Source organism: Heptranchias perlo, chromosome 5, assembly GCF_035084215.1.
Source record: "Heptranchias perlo isolate sHepPer1 chromosome 5, sHepPer1.hap1, whole genome shotgun sequence".
NCBI classification, from domain to species: Eukaryota; Metazoa; Chordata; class Chondrichthyes; order Hexanchiformes; family Hexanchidae; genus Heptranchias; species Heptranchias perlo.
In genome coordinates this window covers 88,408,878-88,426,870 of record NC_090329.1, presented here as the reverse complement: position 1 = coordinate 88,426,870, position 17,993 = coordinate 88,408,878, and positions in this window count along the sequence as shown.

Here is a 17,993-nt window from a genome sequence, read left to right as displayed (position 1 = left end):
CACAGGATGGCTGGTGTGGGAAATGAAAAAAAGTACTGGTGCAGTAGGAAGTGCTCTTCTGAGGTTGGGACTGAGGCATGTTGCTGGGGTACAGTAGCTGATCTGGGAATGCTTGAAGCTGACACTGGATGTCTGGAATGGAATGAGTTCCATTCCCCATCAATAACATCTCTCACCGTGATGAGCATAAAAAAAGAAATACTAGTGTTTTCTTAATCCTTTCTTTTCTGAATCTGTTTTGATAGTTAGCAACATAATTTTTTTTCTAGTGAATACATTGGGGAACGTCCTCATATGCACTTTAATACAATAATACTTGCATTCATTTTCTCTCACCTCATATATAGCTAACTTTTCCTATATGGACCTTTTATGTGTGTCTTAGCTGATGAAGATCACGGGTCTATGCCCTGAATTTCTTTGAATATTAGCATACAATTGCTAACGTATTCATATGATCCTTATTTTAAAAGGGTTAGTGCCTCTGTTAAGATAGCAGGCAAAGGAATTTCTCAGAATGATGTTAAACAGGGTGAAGCAGGACTGGTGTGATTTCCTTTCCCGTTTACTGAGCGACATAGATTTTGATTCAGACAGAAACTTGGTGCGGTATTTCTCAGTTAGCACAGGTGATGGAGGATGAACTGTGAACATGAATGATTGAATTTAGTAATTAAAAGATATTTCTGAAGGATCACCTATTAAGCCACTCAACTTGTTTACAGTAGCTTTCACTGCAGGAAAAACATGTCATTAATCAACTAATAAGAGATGCTGATCTCAAGGGACTGATGCTGGGAGCGGGAGGCACGAGCATCTGAAATAGTAGTTTGCTAGGGTCCTTCTCGTAGTGCCTCCATATTGTTCACTCTTTGAGGAATACATCGGCATTTCTGTGTAAAAAAAACATACTTGCAAATCAAAGTATATTTTATTCCATGAATAAAGAAAGAACTTGAATTTATATAGCGCCTTTCATGGTCTCAGGACGTCCCAAAGCGTTTTACAGCCAATGAAATACACTGTTGTAATGTAAACAATGCAGCAGCTAATTTGTGCATAGCAAAATCCCACAAATAGCAATTAGATAAATGACCAGATAATCTGCTTTAGTGATGTTGGTTGAGGGATAAATATTTGCTAGGATACTGGGGAGAACTCCACCCTTCTTTGAAATAGTGCCATGGAATCTTTTACGTCCATCTGATAGAGCAGATGGGGCCTCGTTATAACATCTCATCTGAAAGACGGCACCTCTGACAGTGCAGCTCTCCCTCAGAATTGCACTGGAGTGTCAGCCTAGCTTATGTGCTCAAGTCTCTGGAGTGGGACTTGAACCCACAACCTTCTGGCTTAGAAGTGAGAGTGCTAACACTGAGCCAAGGCTGATACCATGTAACATGAATTAAGAAATATGTGGTGGTTTTGTTAATTTTTAAAAATTCACCTAAATGATATTCTGCATTATCAATAAACACAAACTCTTTGTTTGAAGAAGTTGCACAATAATGACATAGATATATTGTATTTTGAAAGATGAAAAAAATCATTGGTTATTCCAAGTATTTTTTCACAAAATAGATACTTTCACTAAGAGACTAAACTGCTGTTGTATCTGTAACACTATCAGTTGCTTCTTATCCTCACTAGTTCAGCACAAATTGAACAGTATCCATTCTGTCATCAATGGACCATGATCTCTAACTAACCACAATACTGGTATGAATGTAGTCAGTGCATTGCTAGTGCACTACTAGTGTAAACACACTGTTTTGCGCACATTTTGTTCGTATTTTGAGGCAGATATGTGGCACCTACATATTTAAATGTAATATCAATAAGACATTTGACACTAGTTCTAGCTAAACATGCCATGTTGGATTTTAATTACAGTGAAGTACAAATTGCTAAGCAATCCCCCCTCCCCTCCCCCTCCCCTTGACTCTGGCTTAACGTTTTTAAAATTATTATGCTATACAGGAAATAATAGTCATTAGTTGTAACAAGGGTCAGAAACATTAATGGTGATTTTAACCCGACCCGCCTGGCGGAAACTAGGCGAGCAGGCAGGCAGTTAAAATCAGCCAGGTGATTTACCCGCTGATGTCCCACACTGATCCTTTTATTTTAACCTGCAAGGACACCTGCCTGAAGCCGCCGAGATACTTCTTTAAATATGCATATCCAAGTGCGATGACGTCATTGGGCCTCGACTGCAATTTTAACTATGCCCCTGAGCAGGGAAGCTGTTGTAGCTTTCCCACCAGTTAAGGACAGCATATCTTGTAACAATGGTTTTCATGAATTTTTATTTAATTTTTCCTTGTTTTCTCTCCTTGTAATTTGACCTGGTTAGGAGGTCAGGCTGGTGTTGCACATAGACTTACAGCATGATGTTCTCCCCCTGGAGCAGGTAGACCTCAGCTTCCAACTGAGATGGACCACTTTGCAGCACATTGCTTTGTTTAGCATGCTGAGAACTAAGTCAAATGCGTGCAAGTATTGGTCAGCCATGGAATCATATTTCTAAAATAAAACAGAAAATGCTGGAAATACACACCAGGTCAGTCAGCCCCTGCAAAAAGAAAGGTCAAATTATTGACATTTTGGGCATGTACACCTTCATTAGCACATATTTCTAGTTGGTACTTCAAGTATTCAACTGGTTGACAACCAAACATGCAATTAGTTAACAGTCAAGTGGTCAATTGGTTAAAAATCTAGTGATCAATTGGTTAAAAGTCATGTGGTCAATTGGTTGAAAGTCAAGTGGTCAATTGGTTAAAAGTCTAATGATCAATTGGTTAAAAGTCATGTGGTCAATTGGTTGAAAGTCAAGTGGTCAATTCGTTGAGGTTCGAATGACCAACTGGTTAGTTTTCTAGACTGTCCAGTTTTCAGTAACATGTTATAAAGGAGTCCTGATGTGGCACTTGCTCAGCACCAGAAATAGCCAAAAAGTGGAGCACAATAAAACCTCTTGTGGCATAGATTGCTGGAGGACATTATAACTCATTACACTACTCCTAACTGATCAGGAATATCTATTTCATCCATGAGAAAGCAGTATTTAATTTTACTATTAGCAATATTCTAATCCCATACTATTATAAAAGGAAAAGATGAAAAGAGAATGAAAAAGACTCAAATAAAGAAAAAAAGGATTAAATATAAAGCTGAATGGAGTTTCTTCACCAGCTTCACAAGAGGAAACAATTACACATAAATCATTAATAAAATGTCTATGGACACCTTCAGTGCTTCTCAGCCTCATAAACATCATCTGTACATCCACCTGCATCTACTGAGCTGCCTGGCTGATGTCTCACAGTCCTGTCTCATGGGAGGTTCTTGAGATGACACTATGTAAATGAAGTTAAAAACCTCCAAACTCTCCTATAAATTGATTTCACAGCTAAATTACTTTGTAAACAAGAATGAATATCAATGGTGCTGAAGACAGATGAGTACTGTTATAAATTTCTATTCACTTAATAAGACAATATACTATTTAAATGAGCCTTTTAATAGGTTGAGGTTACACAACATATAAAATAAAGACACGATTTCTTCTTCCGATGACAAACAGCTTAATGAATAACTAATCAGCAAGTGAAGGTGAGTGAACAAGTAACTGGGTATCCTCAGTGACATTGAAGGTATATAATAGATTGTGCTCCTCACTTAATAGAAATAGGTAGCTTCTATAAATGGAATGAACAGCATTGGTATTCTTTAAAGAAGTTAATATTGTTAGGGAGGCATTTATTTTCACATTTTGTGTGTTAAAGGATTATTTTCAGAAGGTTCAACCGGCAAGCCAAAAACTCCTGCTGCAAACAAACCACACATGCATGAGTATTTGATTGTAGAATAGAATCATAGAAAGTTACGGCACAGAAGGAGGCCATTCGGCCCATCGTGTCCGTACCTGCTGAAAAAGAGCTATCCAGCTAAATCCTACTCTCCAGCACTTGGTCCATAGCCTTGGAGGTTACGGCACTTCAAGTGAACCTCCAGGTACTTTTTAATAGATATGTTGATATGGTGAAGGACTGCAAGTCCACAAGTTCGGGGTTGATTTTAACCCTACCTGCCCGGTGGAAACCTCGTGGGTGGGCAGTTAAAAACAAATAGGTTACTTACCTGCTCAGATCCCGACCGTTTCCGATTTTAACCTGCAGGATTTTGCAGGTGAAGTCTCATAAATTTATGCAAATTGAGGTCTATTACATCAATGCAATTTTGCCCAGGGCCTGAGCAGGGAAACCAGGGTGAGCAGAAGCAGATCCCGCTGGGCAGAAGCAGGTCTTAAGGCAGAAGAGGCCTCATCAAGTAAGTTTAAAAGTTTCCTTTGTGAGGCCAGGAGGAGCAGGAGCGCTTCGCTGAGCCCTACAAGGAAAGCCGTGGCCTCCTCGTGCCCTGATCACCCCCACCTTCCCTCCCGCAAAACTTCCCAAAACCACCTCCCAGCCAGTTTCCTGGAAGCCAGAGGGCGGCCAAGGGCTGCCTGATCTTTGCCTGCCGGCAGCTGCTCTGCACTCTCTTCATGTCTGTTCCAGTTGAGAACCTCCTGCTGGTTTCACATTATCTTCCCCCTTCCAACCTCAGAGACCTTGGGAGAATCTCCTAGAAGATTGTACACTTTAATATAGTCTAATTGAAAAGACTGTGGCTAACTTACATCATCTGATGTTGGATAGGGCCATATCTAGACGTAGCAGTTTAAGATTTTCTAAGTTGCTAGTAGTATCGCACACATTTTCATTTTATCCAGTGAGGTAGAAGTGCTCCACCAATTGAGAAGGCTTGAGGTGGAACAACATTACAGTCATATGCTTAATATATATATCTGGACTCTTTCCACAGCATTTATACGTATTTTACTTATGGCTATAGTGACAGATTAGCAAAAAGCACATTCTTTATGTTTACTGCTTTGCTAGCAGTAATTCCCTTTATGATAAATATCATTGAAATAATAGAAAAGAATGATTATAGCTGTGACATCAATTAAAAACCTATCGAATTTTCACCTATAAAAATTTATTTAGTGCCCTGCAGTGTAATAAAATTGAAATGGCTGGTTCAATTCAAATGGATATGAAATATTACAGACATCCGAATCCACATTCAACCATTTATTTTCCATTTATTTTTTTATTATAAATCCTTTTAAAATCTGTCATCACACTGAGTGAAACCATTGAGAACCCAATTAATTTCATCCAACCTGTTTATTGCTTAAAAATTAAAATAAGTCTGAAATGTCTGATTTATTTTTAACCTGAACAATGCTGGCTCAGATCAAAGTGTTTTCTGAGTCTATGCTCATTAACTGAGATACTATATATGGGTCAGACCATTGGAAACATAATTATTTGTCTCTTTCTTATCTCTTGTTGTTCATGCAACAAACCATTTTCTTCTTATATCCATATTCCATGGAATAAAGTCTCTCTCCACAAACATGCACACATACAACAAAATCTAAATATTTATTAGATTATGGAGACTTGTTTCTGAATATACGGAGTCAGTGGAACCTCATTTTACAAACCCTTATTACTAACATTTCATTACAGCAAACCTCTCCCTTAGTCCTGATGGAAACCCATTATAGTCACTAGCAGGGTAAAGTTCCTCTTTGTATTAATGCTAATGCATGTGCTCAGTGAATGTTATGTATAGTCATTTGGTGCATTAGCATAAATGGAGCATTTGCACATTTTTGTCCATGCTCCTGAAATTCCTTCAGTTAGTAACCTGAATTAATGCACACCAGTATCTCCCAAATCCACGACCTCTACCACCTAGAAGGACAAGGGCAGCAGGCACATGGGAACACCACCACCTGCACGTTCCCCTCCAAGTCACACACCATCCTGACTTGGAAATATATCACCGTTCCTTCATCATCGCTGGGTCAAAATCCTGGAACTTCCTACCTAATAGCACTGTGGGAAAACCTTCACCACACGGACTGCAGCGGTTCAAGAAGGCGGCTCACCACCACCTTCTCAAGGGCAATTAGGGATGGGCAATAAACGCTGGCCTTGCCAGCGACGCCCACATCCCATGAATGAATAAATAAAAAAAAACTGCTAACCCTACAATACTGTTTATTTGGTTTGTCAATCACCAACTAAAGATGAACATACAAATTCGCTCATACTTGCCTTCCAGCTCACATGGCATTAATAAGAGCTTGTATAGAGGTGGTGCTAAGGTAGTGGAGAAAGTGATTAGACATCCAATAAGGAGCAGAGCAGGAGATATTGAAATGGACGACTCAGTTGATCCAGCTGTACTGGATAGATTGGATTGTAAAAGAAAAATTTCTGCATCTCCACTGGAGTTCCCTGTCTTCTACTGGGATGTACTAAAGATCTGGAACTTGGTTGCTTCCAGCAGGTGCTCTCCCCGATCCAAGGTGGCGTCTATTTTGGCTCAGCCGCTCCTCTGTAACCCTCAGCAGCACGTGCCCAGTCTGGGTGACACGTCGTTGGCAGAGATAAGAGCCCTTGCTTCAAAAGTAACTAGAGTCAGGGAGGTACTGGATGGCGGTTGAACGGGGTGGATGATGCCAGAGGCAGTCTCTGTCCAGATGTCCCTGCAGCCAAAATCATCCAAGAACTGAAACCCACACTTAACCCTGACTATTAGGTATATCAGGGAGGCTCAAGCAGATGGAATCATTCTTGTACGATCTCACCCACCTTTGGATAGAGTTGCTCATTGATGCGAGGCCTGAAAACTCCCTCAGAATCCTCCACTTCACAACTTGCACTTTCTCCAGAAAATTCCTTCCGTGCCATTCCATTCTGTGTACAGTGGCTTCTGTATTGGTTGTTGCTGCACACACTCCACTTCCATCTGAACATGCTTTGGCATGCCATCTTTAAAATAATATCAAAGATCTACTGTGTGTTTAATGTGATGGTCCTCCTCTTATGGAACATGTAGCTTTGAAACATATTCTTTCTATCATACTACTGCTATGTGATGTTCCACTGAAAGGAGTAGCTGTGGAGTCTTTCTGAGGGGTCTACTGATGACCTAATTCTATGTATTGTAGACCTTGAAGGTCTTCTATACATTCCAGATATGGTGTTTTTTTGAGAAGGCCTGCCTGGTTTTAGAGGCTTCTTCTGTCACTTGTTCAGAGGAAGTTGGATGCAAGAGACTGGCAGTAACTAGAAAGCTTCTTCTGTATTTGCTTGTACGCCTCTGCTGAAGGCTGAGTCCTCAAGTTGAATCATGAACCATTGCATTTCTACAAGGTCTCTGAATCCCTTACTCATGGTTACCTGGAGCCTGTCTTCAAGTTTGTTAAAACAAGTTATTATCGTGCATTGAATTTTGGACTGCAAAATCTCGACTGCATCATTGAGAGCACTCGTGATAAATAGTGCCACTGTGATGACCGTCTGCATGTCAGACCTCACTTTACAGATGCTCCATGGCAGTCTGCAGATCAGAGAATTCTTGCTGTACAACATTGTCCATCTGTGTACCAGCTCTTTGCATCATGTTGTGCAAGGAGAGAAGTACTGCTGAAGCATTCCTGCATTTCATAATCCCTTGAGGTCTGAATCATAAAGCAACCCGACAGGGATGATAACAATGTTAGCCCTCTGCTCAGCAGTATCTAATCTTTCTTCAGACCCACCTCTGCTCCTTTCACAACCATATGAAGTGACTTGCTCTGTGATTCTTCCTTTAAATCTGTGAAGGTGACACATGCACAGATATAAATGCCAAGTAATTTACTGTCCAGTATTTGAATGTGTGCAATTCCTGTTTTCTGTATTCACCTATTTCACCTCTCTGAAGCACCTTGGCAAATTTTACTATGTTAAAGGCTCTATATAAATGCAGGTTTAACAGAGATTAATACATGTTTTTAATTAACAGTAATCTACTACATGACGTGGAAGATGCATGTGTAGAATTTCAACTTTATATCAACATTATTTGATATTTCCCATTACAACCATGTTATATGTGCATACACCATATATTGGGATCGCATGTACTAGATTCAATATTAGTGCCTTCAAAATTAGCTTGTGCACACTGTCCAAATTATCTAAACTGAACAGATCAGTTCATAGCTCGTTGTTTTTCGGCCTGGCTATTGACAATCTTCTGCCTGGCTATTGACAATCTTCTGCCTTGACAGAAATAACTTGCATTTATGTAGCAATTTAGCAAATCCTCAGGACATCTGAAATCAATTAATTACTGTTATGTAGGCAAACATAGCAACCAAATTGCACATAGTAAGATCTCCAAACAGCAAATGAGATGAATGACCAGCTAATCTGTTGTTGGTGGTGTTGGATGAGGTAGTAATTAATATTGGGCAGGACACTGGGAGAACTCTCCACTCTTTGAATACTACCATGGGATCTTTTACAACCACCTGACAGGGCAGACGGGGGCTTCAATTCAATAGCTCATCTAAAAGACTGCATCACTGACAATAAGGTGTTCCCTCAGTACTGCCATGAAATATTGGCCTAGATTATGTGCTCAAGTCCTGAAATGGGTCTTGAACCTACAATCTTCTGACTTGAAAGTCTACCAACTGAGCCAAGTTGATACTTTGTGGTCTTCTTCACATCTTTTAATTTTCCCTGACCATTTGCAAGGTTTTATTATTACTGAGGATTGTGTTCGACCACCAAGAAACCTATTTCCCGGGCTCCTCTGAGCCTGGAGTTGGGCAGATTCTTTCCATTCCCAAAGGCAGTTGAATGACATACCATTGTTTCCTCCTCTATGGCCTCACCAACAACTTGCATTTATATAGCACCTTTAACATAGAAAACGTTTTGACAGAAGGGTAAGAAGAAAATGGACAATTGTGCCAAAGAAGATATTAGGAGGGATGACTAAAAACTTGGTCAGAGGTGCATTTTAAGGAGGGACTTAAAGGAGGAGAGGGAGGTGTAAAGGCGGATGAGTTCAGGGAGAGGATTCCTAAGCTTGAGGCTTAGTTGTGAAGGCATGGCTGTCAATGATGGGCCAAAGAGGGAGGGGGATGTAAAAGAGGCCAGAATAAGAGGAATGGAAAGTTCAGGAAGGGCGTTCAAATGCTGGAGGCAATTACAGAGTTAGGGAGGGGAAAGGCTGTGGAGAGATTTAAACACAAGATGAGAACTTTAAATCTGAGACTTAGTTGAACTGGGAGCCAGCGAGGACAGAGGCAATGAGTGAGCAGGACTTGGTATAGGATAGAAAAGGGCAGCAAAGTTTTTGATGAGCTGAAGTTCACAGAAGGCGAAGGATGGGAGCCCTGCCAAGGGAACATCAGCGTAATCGAGTCTGGAGGTGACAAAGGCATGTTTGAGGATTTCAATAGCAGATAGGCTGACATAGGGGCAGAGGTGGACATGTTACAGAGGTGGAAGTTTGTGATGGAGAGGAAATGAATTTGGAAGCTCAGCTTGAGGTCGAACAAGACAGCAGGGGGGTAATTTTAACTTTTGCCGATAGTGCAAAAGGGGCGATATCGGATTGGCTGCCCATTATATGTCACTCCCAATCTAATATCATGCCATTTACACTATCGCTAAAAGTTAAAATTACTCAAGATTACAAATGGTCTAGTTCAGCCTGAGACAGTGGCCGGGAGGAGGGATGGAGGCTGTGGTGAGTGTATGGATTTGTGATGGGGGCTGAAGACAATGGCTTTGGTCTTCCCAATTGCTTAGCTACAGGAAATTGTAGCTCATCCAAGACTGGGTGACAGAGCTGGATAGCAAAGGCTACAAGAAGGATGAGGAGAGATGAGGAAGATGGTCAGATAGCCACAGTCACAGAGAATGACATTTGTAATTTTGGTTAGGGTCATTTTTGTGTTGTCAGGTGGGAGAAAACTTGACTGGAGGAACAGGCAGTTGTGGGAGTGATGAGCCTGGTTTTGAGAGGCGACAACATGTTCAAGGACTTTGGGGAGGGAGGGAGGTTGGAGATGGGGTGGTAGTTTGCAAAAACAGAGGGGTTAAGGGTAATGATGGATGGCTAAGCCAATTGTGTGCCAGGTATGCTGAAGTTTAGTATCTTTACCCCATGCTTGGTAAAACACAGCTTCCAAGAATATTTTGTTTGGTGTGTTCAGCTCTGGCAGCAGTCTTACTGCTGTTACTTATAGGGGGCAAATATCTCACTTCTTGCTTATTGAGCAGCTTAATGGTAATTAATACTGGTTTCTACTGATTGAGTCACTTACCTTACTGCTGGTGGTAAGTTAAAACCCAATGGAGCTGAAAATGGAGCACAAGTCACACTGTTTTGCAATCGTAACTATATGCAGAACTATCTAAATTGTCCTAATACAGGACCAATAACTTGTGATTGGATATACGGAAAGGCATTGTTCTTAAAAGACATGTCTAAATAACATCAGGCTACATTCAACCAAGTTAACTTTCCAAAGTGGAATATTTTTTCAATAGCATTAGTATGATTCATTTATTTAAAAAAAAGTGTCTATACACCATTTTGTGAATGTTATCAAGTGAGGCTGACAATATACCTCCCACCAACAGCATGACGTGTATCCCTGTCAGGAATAGCATAGGTTAGTTGTAGTGTAGAACTCTTTTTCAATTATTCCAACCATGTGCTTTAACTCCAAATTCAGACAAGCACCCCATTTTATACCAGTGTGAGACTTTCATTTCCCTCCTCTTCTACTCTAATGGTCCTTCTGAATGAGATTACCCAATTAGTGGTAATTAGTGACAATTGATGGCCGGTTTTCTGCTGCAGACTCATGTCCATAGGGTTTGGGGCTGAAACTAGCTACTAACAGCCATCTGAGGGAGCAGACCTTGCTCCCATCTGTCATAACACACAAAATTTATTCTCAAAATGAATGTTTTCATTTTCTTTTTCAATTTCAGCATTTAACAATTATTTTAGTTTGAATCACTCAGATCTAAGGTAAGAGTGTTTAAAATTGTGTTTCCACATGTAACTGCAGCTGATATAGGAATTGTGTATGAAATAGATTTCTTAAAGCCCATGTTTAGTGTGTAATTCACTATTATTGAAGACAAAAATATGCAGTATGTAAACTACATAATAGTTAGGAATATTTTATAATGCTATTAAGTGACCTTTACAATATTAAGGCAATGATTTATGTAAGGACTTCAATTGTGAAATGGGCTTGAAGTGAACTTTTCATAACTGATTCTGTAGGATATCAACACTGATTAGAATGCAATTCAAGGTTTTTAGGATTTTCTAGGATCTACCATCTGTGTTGGAGGTTCTAAAATTTGGGTATTTGTCAAGGCAGCATTGGAGACCTGATTCTAATCTCAATTCTGATAGTAATGTGGAACAATTGAAGACAGGTGAAGTATGCACAATGGTGCCAAGGATTATCCAAGGAAACATTAATGTGGTTCACAAACTTACACCAGAGATAAAGATCCGGGCAATGGGACGTCCTTTTAACCTTGACCCAAAATGGGCACACAGCTGATGGTGTGGCCAAAGCCACAATCCTGAGGCCCAAACTATTTTCAGATTTAGGCCTCACTTAAATGTTACTGGTGAGCTGCGGCGTCAAACGGATCCTCTGCTGCAGCTCTTCAGTTTTGCATGGTGGTAAATCGGCTGGCTTCTACACATAGGTCCTGTCCACGCTGAGGGTGGGGGAGGGGGATAGGAGGCAGGGAGTAGATCCTGGGGCTTTCTCATGGAGGATGTTACAATACATGGACCATGTTGAGAAGAGGCTGAGCTCAATACCCATGGTAGTGCAAGGGATTGATAAACGTTTACATCCACTGCAGTGTGGCATTGAGTAGGCACAAACACAAGCAACCACAGTAATGCAGGCCATAGACATAGCAGTGGGAGTCTGTCTCATGAATGCCCCTAAGGCTCTTTTGGGGTTCAAAAATCAAGTCGAGTTCAACTTTGACTCTCTTGGAAAATAGTTACAGAGGTGATTCAAAGATCTCATGTTGTGCACTCAGGGATTTAGTGGACTTTGTAAATAGGTGGCCTCTAGCAGTGGCATGCATTGAGAAGCATAAGAGCAGTCAAGTGACAGTAATGTCAGCTGCAGTTCAGTGCTATCACATAGCATTACACAAGTGTCTGCAGGCACTGCCTCGGAAAGCAATGATTCCCCAGTGGCATCACCAAAGGATGCTCCTAGCATTGATGTTGAAAACTCTACCTTTCATTTCTATCAGTTCTGCAGTGATACTTAGAGAACTTGTCCCTTTGTTAACAGCCCTAACTCTAGGTCTGACCTGGAGTGCAGAATTCAGATTTTGTTTATGTCTACCCCGCTGCGATTCTGCAAGACCTTCGTCTCATGTCTGATCTTTAACAAGACCATTCAAAATTTTGGGGGATAATTTTTCTGAGTACATTTTAGCATGAGAGCAAGTCTCAGTGTAATAGTAAAAACAGAAAAAATTCTGCTATCACTTTCTACTGATCTGGGTCTTTTGTTTATTCATGTCTACTTTTTCTTTATGATTAACACACTGATGAAAATATGGCCACAGTAGTGTTATTGTTAGTCTCATTGTTATTTATTATTAATGATCAAGCCATTTAATTATTAGAAGAAATGGTAGCACCAAGAAATTAAAGAATTTTTTTCACAATAAGATTGCAGCATAAAGAATTGTTAATAGCTAGAATGATTGCTGAACTATTTCAGAATCTAGCATCTGGTCTGCCATTGAACATAGGTAGAATACATATTAGCACAATGGTTGCACTCTACTTTTTTGTGGTTCAACTTGTTGAGTTGAGGCCCAAAAAACACCTGGCCTACTGATGTGTCCAGAAAGCAGCTCTCTGCCTAAAATATTCTCTGCAGACAGACTACAATGTGGCCTGGGGTGAGCAGAACTTCTGTCTGCCCCGAACATGGCCCATAACGTTGGAGGAGGTGAGGCCAGGGAAGGCTTTCCCATACCGGAATTCCCTTGGCTACTGTCTTCATTCCGCGCAGCAATCTGGATGCCAGGAAGAACCTAGCATACAGATCAGCTTAGGGGCAGAAGTGGGACCTACCTGGGGTTTCAGGCCTGGGGCCTGGCTTGGATACCCTGAAACTTGACTGGCCAAAGGAAAAAAGCTTCGGAGCCACTGGTGCAGGCTGGTCTCCAAGCAGTTTGCCAGAGCAAAAGTTTTTGGTTCCCCTCCTATCCAGTGGCCAAGATGTGCCCACACTGGCACGAGAGCCCGCCGAATATATGTTAATAAAGTGACCTTGCCTTGGCCCAGGTACTCTAGTGTGGTCAGGAGTAGAGGATGAAAAGGGGTGAAATGTCCAGTGTGTTACCTTGCCTGCCCTTTGCCTCAAGAAATCTTCCAAGTAACGATACTTCTGTTGGGGAGTTGACCTCAGAAGACAGTTTTCATCCAAGCAGTCTACAGGCTGGCTAAACTAACAGAGGGCATGCTCGAAGTCAGAGACTCCGCGGCTGTGTTTCATTATGTAAGAAGTGAAGATCTATTTCAAAGGTCCAGTGAGAGGGTTGTATATTATTTGTTGTATACTATTTTATGCTGAATATTGTTCATTTTCCTGCTTTATTTAAATTAATTGTTGGTTATATTGATGAGCCAGTTGTTAATATTTCGCTCCAATTTTTAACTATTCCCTCATTTTCATTTTCCAACTTAAGTCCTTCTTCAACTTTCACACTCCTCTCTGGGTGTCAGTAATGGACATACTAACCTATCGATAATGATAACATAAACTCCTAAGTGCTACTTCTTGGCCCTTCTTATGAGTATTTTTCTCTACTCTGGACAATTTGATTGAGACTAACAAATTTACATACTAGAGAAAGCTTAGTGCAATGAGAGTCTAAACTGGCATTCAGCTGACGTCTCCAAGTTGGAAGTTCAATGTACTGATCTTGTAGCTATCAATCAGCATGTAATTAACCAATTTAAAGGAGCCAGCCTTGGTTCAGTAGCATTTCCCTGATCTTGCTTTAGCACTCCGATCACCATTTTATTACAGCTTCCTTCTCCATTCTAACCCAGCACCTTCATAATGAAATAACTCCTCCCCGACATATAAGGTTCTGTTCTACACCATAGCCTTCACTTCAGATAAATTGGCTAACGCTAGCTCAGTTACTGGTATGTGTGTTGATGTTTGTTTGCTAGAATGGACTTGTGGTGTCCCAAGCCTTTAAAAAGCAGGATCATGACATCCATGGTGTGTGCCATGTTCTCTAGTTAGTGTGGGTAGTTAATATACAGGATACAGTTTTAATCATTTTAGCTGGTTCATGCCATTTTGAACTGAAGTTTATCATTTCCCAACTGCCTTCTACTATCTCTGAGTTAGTGTAGTCCAGTGCTATAAGCTGTTAACTATTTCCACATTTTTGCAATGACTTGGGCACATTCTTTTGTTTTAGAAAAGTGTTTTGTGCATTCATTATGTTCACCTGAAATGGGTTCCAAACCCACGTGACACCATTTTTGAACAGTCAGGAGTTTGAATATAAATTTGATGTTTATATCCTTTAAACAGGATTTGACATATTAACTTGGTTCTTATTTATCATATTGATTTTTCTTAATGAATAAATTTAATTGTTCTGACAAACTGCAAAGACAAAACCTTAAGCAGAAGATCAAATATTAAGATCATCCCTGCTCTTTATTTTTTTAACCCAGGGCTTATTCCACATTGCTTGTTTCTGTTGAGAACCACCTGTTAGAACTACTATATAAATCCTAACCTTATTGTAAAGTTCATGGAATATTAAGTAAATGAAGTCACAGTGGTATTGATACAGTATAACAAAAAAAAATCAATCATTATATTCACTGGCTTGTCCAGAAAATCATGCATCCTGCATTCAGTTGGAATTTTAGTAGCCTCTTTATTGAAAACTTTGAAAAACATGTTCTGAAAGGATTACTAAGATTTCATGCATGATATTTTTGAACTTAATGTCGGTATTAAAAAGGATACTGTCTCTAAAACAATCAACAGGGTAGCCAATTAAACAAATGCCAAAGGTATCAAAATGGGGCTGTTTATGGAATAACTATCACACAGAAAGTAATCTCCCAAAAGTTAAAATTGTCCAAAAAAGATTTCTCAAAAGAAAGCCTGATATAGAATGGGTTTGGTATATCTTCAAAAGACCATCTGTCATGCTGTTCCTCCTCACTCTTTCCCTCGTTCAGGGACTAGTAAAATTTGAATTTGGCACATTTTTTCGGTTGTTTACAAACAGACGTGATGCCTGATAAACCAGGCGAACAATAGCCTTTTTGGAACCAACTAGGAGTGAAATGTTTGCTGCGGGCAGCTCTTCCCCCGGGAAATTCCCAAGCCATGTGATATACTCTAGGGGCCCCTAAATCCTGCTACTTCCACGTGCTTGGTGTGTGCTCACATCTGCAAGACTGCAAGACTTCATCCCCTCCAAGGAGCTGATTAGAGAGAGATTAAGGAAGAGAAAAAAGAACTGCAAGCTAATTAAGTGCTGATAAATGATTAAAAAAAACATAGCGCATCCCAGCAAATAATTACAACCTAGATATGTGAAAGAAGTTAGGTATTAATCTGTACCAAATCTGCTGATTTTCTTTTTCAGTTTTCGGAAACCCAGAAAGAAGACTACAACAAAATATGTGTCTTGACTTTATATCATAGAATATAAAAGGGACAGAAATCAAGGCTATTGTATCTTTGATAGTGTATCATTTTAATATTATGCAAAAAGAGGATGTTCACTAGAAAGATTTGTTTGTTCATTTCCTGTAATAATTGTGCTGTGATCGTCTGTTCACTGCAAACAACTGAATTAGTATTGGATTAACCAATTTCTGTCCAAATAAAAATATAAATAAAACAAGATCACAATTTTACTGCTTATTCCAAAAATGCTGTAAATTAAGAAGTGTTCTAGATTTTAAATATTTCTCTTGGAAAGATCTCATACAGATAGCATCACTATGGTAACACTTTAAATATTTTTAAGCTCCTTGCTTATGTTGAACTACATCCTTACCCCTACAAGATGCCACAGCCCCTTTTACATTGACTGCTGCATTTGCAGATATTCAGTAAAATATTTCACTCCACACTTTATACTGATACAGTTTAAAATATGAAAAGCCAAAAATCTATCTGCAGTTTCATGTGCTCAAATGTTTCCCTTTCTAATGACAATGCCATGTATATAAAGGATACATAATGAGGAACATTGGGATGAGAATTCATCCTACCAGCAAGGAAGACTTCATAACCAATTAACAACAAAGTCCAAAGTGAAGGGCATACTCCTGGGACCAGTGATGCAATTCACCATTCCCTGTTGTGCTTTCTGTCTATACCATAGGAAAAACTTATACTCTAGCAGGCAAAATATTACCACTAGCACGTGCACAAACAGTTAGAGAACAATTAGAGTAAAATCTGAGTGAGCGAATTTGAACTGTTGGTTTCCAGGTTAAAAAAATTGTATAAAAATGTAAATGTTTCCAATATATTATACTTGTTGGGGGTCATTTTGACTTTGTGCGATAGTGTAAAACGGATGATAAGGAATCAGCGGCTCGTTTTATATCTCTCCCCATTTTTATTTCTGTTGACTTCAATGGCTACCGATTGGCTATCTCCTATTTTACATTATTGCACAAAGTCAAAATGACCCCAGTTGAGTGTACAGAAATCTCAGAAGTATTTTATGGATCACTTTTGATACTAATTTCATTTAATTAGTATCAAGGAGGCTAATAGTGGCACTGGAGTAAAAGTTGTAGTAGGCTCATGGAAGGCAAATAGCAGTGACCTCGGAAAAAGAAGGGACAGTAGGGAATTAAACAAGAAGAATAGTAGAATAGCCTGGCTAAATAGTAGCTTTATAATGCTTTTTGTAATGCTGAGATGGAAAACAAATCATGTGGTGAAGTCAATACTTCACTGTGACATAAGTGTGGAAAACTGATTTTTATTTTCACAGTCCTATGGCTGCACAAGTACTGCAAATATGACTTGCATTTTAGATACATGTCAAATAACATTCAAACAATGGACTCATGGGATTTGAGTAACACATTTAAACAACTGTCATTCATGGCCCAGACATGCGAGGTTAACTGCCATGGTAGCTGAGAAACCTCCACAGCATGCAGAAGAATTTAGCTGACAGATCCAGATGTAACTGCCATTGATGCTATAAAGGCAAGTTCAGATTTGACACCAAGAATGATAAAAGCCACTGTCATCTGCCTTCTTGAACCAACAAAATTTAATAGATGCTGTCTCAGTAAAGCCTGAGGGATACGTATTCCTTATATCTAGAGCTAATATGTGATGTAAAATAAGTATGTGTTTATCCTTTATTTTTTCATTCACAGATTACATTTTTCTTTTCTTCAGAAAGTGGATGTGTGTCTACTGTTCAGGAAGTCTGTTCCTGCGCATGTAGTTCCTTAATAAAGTTTTGATTATCTCTTAGAATTGAATACTGAATGAATAGATCATTGGTCCAGTGTGTTGGTGTACAAATGCGCTTTCACCCCAAGCTGGCTTGCCCCTACTACTTTGTACTTGTTGAGTTCCTCATCTGAGCCAAACTGTCTGAGGGAGGTACAGAGGGGTCCTTCCTCAGAAGAAGGGAAGGAAAATTGTAGTGCGTCCCAGAATGGAGCAGCATTGGCAGAAATCCTTCTTACAACTTGTGTGCTGTTTCTGTCATTATTTTGTAGAGAAGTGGCAACCAAACTACATTTGTCTGTCTTTGTAGATGATATATTCTGCCATGGAGTACGTCATCTTGGTCGAAACATTGCTTTCTGCTTAGCTTTAGACTGCACAAATCCAGGACCAAGTCATGGGTTTTAAGTGGTATGATCCCAAACAGGGCTACAACAGTGATGGACAGATATAAGCTTTGTAGAAGGAGGCAAAGCAAAGACAAGTCAAGGAAGGTAAAGAAACTTTGCTCTTTACTTTA